This window comes from Carlito syrichta, unplaced genomic scaffold (assembly GCF_000164805.1).
Source record: "Carlito syrichta isolate Samal-C Ts95f unplaced genomic scaffold, Tarsius_syrichta-2.0.1 Scaffold308834, whole genome shotgun sequence".
In the NCBI taxonomy this organism is placed as follows: Eukaryota; Metazoa; Chordata; class Mammalia; order Primates; family Tarsiidae; genus Carlito; species Carlito syrichta.
Genome location: NW_007252930.1, coordinates 214,778 through 222,791, shown reverse-complemented (window position 1 = coordinate 222,791; position 8,014 = coordinate 214,778).

The window sequence follows — 8,014 nt, the reverse complement described above, 5'->3', positions numbered from 1 at the left end:
TTTGTTCTATTGGAGCCCTCAACTGATTGGATAGTGCCTGCCCACCAGGACTTTGAGGAGATCTCCTTGACTCTGTCTACTCATTTAAATATCAGTCTCTTCCAGATACACCCTCACAGATGAACCCAGAAATAATACTTTACCAACAGTCTGGCTATCTCTTAACCTCGTCAAATTGACACCTAAAATTAACCATCACAACAACCACACTCTGATCAACAGAACAGAATAAGGCCAGCAGTATGTTCAAGCCAACTTGTGTGATCTGGTTTTGCACATCTCTTTCCAACTCCATATTCTCAACTCCATATTCCATAGCCTTGCTATCTGAAAGTTAGCCATTGTGTGTCTGCTGATGATAAACACTATCAATATAGACTCATAATTATATATATATAGCATATATACTGTATACAAAATATATAAACTCAGACATATATCATTTTAAAGTGTGTATTGGTGCTTATTATGCATACAATATTTCTTAACTTTAGTCACAGAGGGGTTAAAATCAATAACATCCCAATACCATTGAGTATGAATATCACCTAGATCTTGGCTCCTAAATAACATTCTCCACAAAATAAACCAGGTATACTTGAATAATTGGTTGATTTAAGGTCTTGAGAAAGTAAATTATAAAAGAAGTCTGAAATACTTAGTAATACCATCAAGTATTTAAAAAAAGATGATGGGTCATGTTGAAGAATATCTACAGCAGCCAACATGAAAAAGTTCCCCATAGCCAAATTTGGAACAACTTAAGTAAAACAGCAAAACAAAGTAAATAATTATTTAAATAAATGGGTGAGAAGGGGCCGTTTTTTATAAAAGTTTTCCGATTAATAAATGTAAACCAACTGAAATAGAAAATGACCATTAGTACAGTCCATTAATAATTATTGTAAGAAATTGATACAGCAAAACCCACATAATTTTTGCCAGATTTACTGAGCAAAAGTTTAAGCAGGATGTTTGCATAGCCTTTACAATATTTGGTGAAATGAAAAATTGTAATTTTACAGTGAATAATCTCGGAAGACAGCACTTTAACAAAGCTACTAAAGTTAACATTATCAGAATGTTGACATGCATATTGATAATATGCACTGAGAAGGGCATATCACCTTTCCAATAGCCTTTTCAACATCTTATGACCTCAATCTAATAATAAAGAAACATCAGACCAAGCCCAAATAGAAAGACATTCCAAAAAAATAATTGACCAGTATATTTCAAAAGCATCAAGATGGTGAAAATGAGGAAAGATGGAAAACTGTCACATATTTAAAAAACTAAAGAGACATAATTACTAAATGCAATGTGGGATAGGGAATTGTATCCTGGAACAGAAAAAGCACAATAGTGGAAAAGCTGGTGAAATTCCAATAAGTTCTGTAGCTTAGTTAGTATTGCTTTACAAACTTAGTTTCTTGGTTTTGGTCATTGTTCCATGGTTACTAAGATGCTAACATAGTGGGAATCTGGATGAAAGCACATTGAAACTCCATTTTGCAATGTTTATGCAAGTCTAAAACTATCTCAAAATTTAAAAATGAAAATAAAATTCCAGAAGGCTTTTTTTGGGTTGAAACTTGCAAGCTGATTTTAAAGGTTATAATGGAATGTGAAAACAGAGTGAACAAACAATTTTGTAAAACATCAAAGTTAGAGGACTTGTACTATCTGATTTCAAGATCTTATAAGCCTACATAATCAAGATAGGGTGGCATTTGTATAAGGGTAGACATACAGATTAGTAGACAGGACAGAGTCCAGAAATAGACTTACATATATACTGGCAATTGTTTTTGTACAAAGATGCCCAGATAAGCCAATTGGGAAGTAATAGTTTTTTCTAAGATTATTTCTGAAACTAGATATTCATACGGGAAAAATATTTTTTAAATACTTACCACACCCCCCATGAAAAAAATATTTTAAAAAATATTATATACATAAATGTAAAAGCTAAATTTTTAAAACTTGTAAAAGAAAACAGCAGAAATCTTCACAATATTGGTAAATTAAGTTAGGTAATTTTCTTTTTATTTGGACATTTAAAAATGTACCTTAAAAGAAAAAGAAAGTCACCATGCTGGCTCATGCCTGTAATCCCAGCACTTTGGGAGGCCAAGGCAGGAGAATTGTTTAAGGTCGGGTGTTCAAGCCCAGCCTGGGAAACACAATGAGACCTGTCTCTAAAAAAATAATACAAAAATTAGCCAGGCATGGTGGCATGCACCTATAATCTTAGCTACTTAGCCCAGGAGGTTGAGGCTGCAATGAGCTATGATTGCACCTCTGCACTCCAGTCTGGATGACAGAGCAAGATGCTGTCTCTAAAACAATACACTGTAAAAACATGTACTTTCCAATTGATACAATTAGAAAATAAAAAGGCATGTCACAGATTAGCAGAAAAATTCATAAAACATATATATGATACATATAACAAAGCACTCATATCCAGACTAGATAATGAATTTGTTTCTGTTTTTTTAATTGTCATATAATAATTGTACATTATTTATGGGAAGACATTTTAATTCATGTATAATATGTGTAATAATCAAATCAGGGTAGTTATCAGATCTATCTCCTCAAACATGTGTTGTTTCTTTGCATTGAGAATTCAAAATCCTCCCTTCTAGCTATTTAGAAACACACAATAAATTATTGTTAACTATAGCCAACCTACCATGCTATAGAACAATAAGACTTATTCCTTCTGTCAATCTGTAATTTTGTTACATAGAGAATTCTTGAATTCTGGGACTTCCGACAAGATGGCGATGGGGCAGCCTGGTTTATGAGACCATCTACAAAGTAGAATGCAGAGGGTCTCTGGATCTCTCCCCGGGGGCTGAGGATCCCAACATCGGTAGCCTGCTCTTCACACACAGCTCGGCCGTTGCCACCGCTGGGACACTGCGGCGGTCTGGACAACCACTGCAGCTGCAGACATAGCAGCTGCCACACCACCGTGGCCTCCGTGGTGGCCATAGCACATCGCGCCACCTGTGCCTGAGGCAGTCCATGACTTCAGTCCTTGAAGCCCCTGTAGGCAAGATCTGCTGGTATCACTGCCACCTCTGTTGCCACTGAGACATCGTGCCCACCATGGGTCTCCACCCGTGTGCCCTGAGGCAAGCTCCCATCTCCGTCTCTGCCCAACTCCTGTCCAGCTCCACCCCCTCTGGGGCGAGCAGCTGAGATAGCACCACCTGCTGGCGATTCAAAGGAATAAACCTACACCCCCACTGCACAGACAGATTCCAAGGCAGTGGGAAGTGGGTTTCAGATTATCCATACACTTGTCAGTGGATACCAGGACCTCCAGATAGATTTTGAATCACAGTTACCCCCTTAAGTGAATCTCAAAACTGCAAAAAGGACCACCCCCAACCTACAGTGCAACTCCAGAATTGAACAAAGTAAGAGGGCATACATAAAGAAGAATAGGAGATTGAACAAACAGAAGTAAAAGCAATCCCTCTACTCCTGAATAACAGAATTAAAGAAGATGGTGACGTGGAGGGAAGGAAAAAGTAGAGAGGGAAAAAACTGCACAAATGAAGAAAAACCAAAAGAAGAACGTAGGTCTCACACAGACCCCTGGGAGATCAGACACTGAGAAAACAGACTCCGGGACAAAAACAATGAAGAGCCCCCAGAATAACTGGTCACAAGCAACAAACCCAGATATCAAGACATTAATAGAAAGAATTTTAAAAATTGAGGAGAGACAAGAGGAAAATAAGAAGGAGCTGATGTCAGAAATAACAGCAGTAAAGAATACTGTGATGGAAATAAATAACAAACTAATAAGCATGGAAAGCAGAATTAGCCAAGCAGAAGAAAGAATCTCAGAGCTCAAAAACCAAAACATAGAACTAACCCAAACTGTCAAAAGCATAGAAAAGCAGCTCAAAAAAAAACAGAACAAAACCTTCAAGAGATGAATGATCAATTCAAGAGACCAAACCTAAGAGTAATTGACCTTCCTGAGGCAGAGAGAAACAGAGGCCACACTAGAACAAACATTTCATGAAATCATTCAAGAAAACTTCCCTCATCTCAACAATGATGAAAAATGTCAAACCCAAGAGATTCAGAGAACCCCCACAAGACAACAAATGAGAAGACCAACTCCCAGACACATAATAACTCACCTAAACAAAGTAGGTATAAAAGAAAAAATCCTAAAGGCTGCAAGAGAAAAAGGTCAGACTACCTACCAGTGAAGACCAATTAGAATAGCAGCAGATTTATCTACAGAAACACTCCAGGCTAGGAGAGCTTGGAGCCCTATCTTCAAAGTTCTAAAAGATAAACAATTTCAACTGAGAATAACCTACCCAGCCAAGCCAAGCTTCATCAGTGAGGGAGAATTGAAATCTTTCCCAGATATGCAATCCCTAAGAACCTACACTGCCACAAGACCACCTCTACAAGAAACACTTAAGAAAGTATTGAACACAGAAAAAAAGGAAAAAAGAACAACGTTTTTCACAAGAGTACAGACAAAAGAAAAAAAACACACATGATCCGACTCTAAAACCAAAAGAAAGACAATACACAAACAGGAAGAACAACAACTTTGTAAGAACATTATGATAGGAATCAACTCTCACATTTCAATATTAGTTTGAATATGAATGGACTAAATGCACCACTGAAAAGACACAGAATGGCAAAATGGATAAAACATCACCAGGCAACAATTTATTGCCTTCAAGAGACTCACCTCACTAGAAAGGACTCACAGACTCAAAGTAAGAGGATGGGGAACAAATTTTCAGGTGAATGGAACACAAAAGAAAGGAGGAGTCACAATCTTAATCTCAGACAAAATACCCTTTAAGTTATCAAAAATTTAAAAAGATACAGAAGACCACTACATAATAATAAAACATTCAATCCATCAACAAGAAATATCCATCCTAAACATATGCACTGAACATAGGAGCACCAACTTTCATAAAGCAGCTCCTAGGTAAACTAAAAAAAGATATCAACTCCAATACCATCATAACTGGGGACTTTAATACCCCATTCACAACCCTAGACAGATCATCAGGACAAAAAAATCAGTAATGAGATCCAAAACCTCAATGTGACTCTTGATCAGATACACTTAATTGGACCTACAGAACCCTCCATCCAAAGACCACAGAATACACATTCTACTCATCACCGCATGGAGCGTACTCTAAGATCGACCACATACTTGGCCATAAATCAAGCATAAGCAAATTTAAAAGCACTGTAATTTTACCATGCACCTTCTCGAACCATAGTGGAATAAAAATAAACATAAACACCAACAAGGTCCCCCCAAAACCCACAAAGACATGGACACTAAAGAGCATGATGCTAAACAACTCCTGGGTCAATGATGAAATCAAAACAGAGATTAAAAGATACCTGGAAACAAATGAAAATGAAGAAACATCTTACCAAAATCTCTGGGATGCCATGAAAGCTGTAGTAAGAGGGGAATTTATATCCTACAAACGCACATGAAGAAAATGGAAGGATCATAAATTAACAGCCTAACAAGCCACCTAAGAAAGCTGGAAAAGCAAGACCACAAAAATCCTAATTTCAGCAGAAGAATCCAGATCACCAAAATAAAAGCCCAAATCCAGGACATAGAAGACAAAAAGATAATACAAAAAATCAATGAAACAAAAAGCTGGTTCTCCAAAAGGATAAACAAGATCGATGGTCCCCTAGCTAGACTGATCTAGAAAAAGAGAGAAAAAGCCCAAATAAACACAATCAGAAACACAAAAGATGACGTCACATCTGATCCTGAAGAAATACAAAAGATCATTAGAGACTACTATGTACACTTGTATGGAAACAAACTTGAAAACCTTGAGGAAACAGAGGAATTTCTGTCATCGCACAACCTGCCTAGGTTGAAACAAGAAGAAATTGAAACCCTAAATAGACCAATAACAATCAAGGAAATTGACTACATAATAAGAAAACTACCTACAAAAAAAGCCTTGGACCAGATGGCTTTCCAGCAGAATTCTGTAAGACATTCAAAGAAGAGCTGATACCAATCCTACTGAAGGTGTTCCAGGTGATTGAGAAAGATGGAACTCTGCTCAAATCATTTTACAAAGCTAACATCACATTGATACCCAAGCCAGGTAAAGACCGAACAAAGAAAGAGAACTACAGGCCAATATCTTTGATGAACATAGATGCTAAAATTCTCAACAAGATCCTAGTGAACCAGATTCAACAACACATTCCAAAAATCATCCATCATGACCAAGTAGGTTTCATCCCAGGGATGCAAGGTTGGTTCAACATTCATAAAACCATAAATGTAAATAAGCACATCAACAGATGTCAAAACAAAAACCACATGATTATATCATTAGATGCAGAAAAAGCTTTTGATAAAATCCAGCACCCCTTCTTGATAAAAACCCTCAAACAGTTAGGCATATGGGGAACATACCTCAAAATAGTAAAAACCATCTATGAGAAACCCACAGCCAGTATCCTGCTAAATGGACAAAAATTGGAACCATTTCCTCTGAAAACTGGAACAAGACAAGGATGCCCACTCTCTCCCCTACTGTTCAATACAGTATTCAAAGTCCTGGCTAGAGCAATCAGAGAAGAGAAGGCAATCAGGGGTATCCAAATAGGAAAAGAGGAAGTCAAGTTATCTCTCTTTGCAGATGACACAATTGTGTACCTTGAAAACCCAAGAGAATCTGTCAAAAACCTCCTTACACTGATAAAGGCCTTTGGCAAAATCTCAGGATATAAAATAAATGTGCAAAAGACAATCGCATTTCTTTACACCAATAATAAACAAACAGAAACCCAAATAAAAACCATTCACAATAGCCACAAAAAAAATGAAATACCTTGGCATCTTCCTAACTAGAAAGGTGAAAGACCTTTACAATGAAAACTATAAAACACTGCTCAAAGAAATCAAAGCTGACACAAACAAGTGGAAAAATATCCCATGCTCATGGATTGGAAGAATCAACATTGTGAAGATGTCCATCCTACCTAAGGCAATCTACAGATTCAATGCAATATCCATCCAATTACCAGCAACATTCTTCTCAGACCTAGAAATAACAACACAGGAATTCATATGGAAACACAAATGACCAAGAATAGCCAGAACAATTCTCAACAAAAAAAAAAACAAAGTGGATGGTATCACATTACCAGACTTCAAACTTTACTATAAAGCTACAATAATCAAAATAGCTTGGTATTGGTACAGGAACAGGCATATAGATCAATGGAATAGATTGAGATTCCAGAAGCAAAACCTCAATTTCTTAACCAACTCATCTTCGACAAAGCCTCCACCACCTACCAGTGGAGAAAGGAGAACCTATTCAGTAAATGGTGCTAGGAAAAAAGGCTGACCACATGCAGAAGATTGAAATAGGAACCCTATTTATCCCCATACACAAAAATTAACTTCAAATGGATCAGAGACCTAAATGTAAAACCTCAAACCATAAGAACCTTAGGAAATGAAGGACATATCCTCATGGAAATTGGAACTGGCACCCAATTCCTAAACAAAACCCGAAACCCACAGGCCATAAGAGATAAGATAGACAAGTGGGACCTCATTAAACTGACAAGTCTCTACAAAGTCAAAGAAACCATCAAGAGAGCAGGGAGACAGCCTACAGACTGGGAAAAAGTATTTGCCAACTCCAGGTCTGACAAAGGCTTAACATCTTGGATCTACAAGGAACTCATATGTACTGAAAAGAAAAAAACAAACAACCCCATTATAAAAATGGGCAAAAGATATGAACAGACACTTCTCAAAGGAAGACATCCGAGCAGCCAACAGACACATGAAGAAATGTTCAACCTCACTAACCATCAGGGAGATGTAAATCAAAACCACACTGAGATACCACCTAACTCCAGTCAGAAGAGCAATTATCAATAACTCAAAAAATAACAGTTGATGGAGAGGATGCGGCAAAAAGGG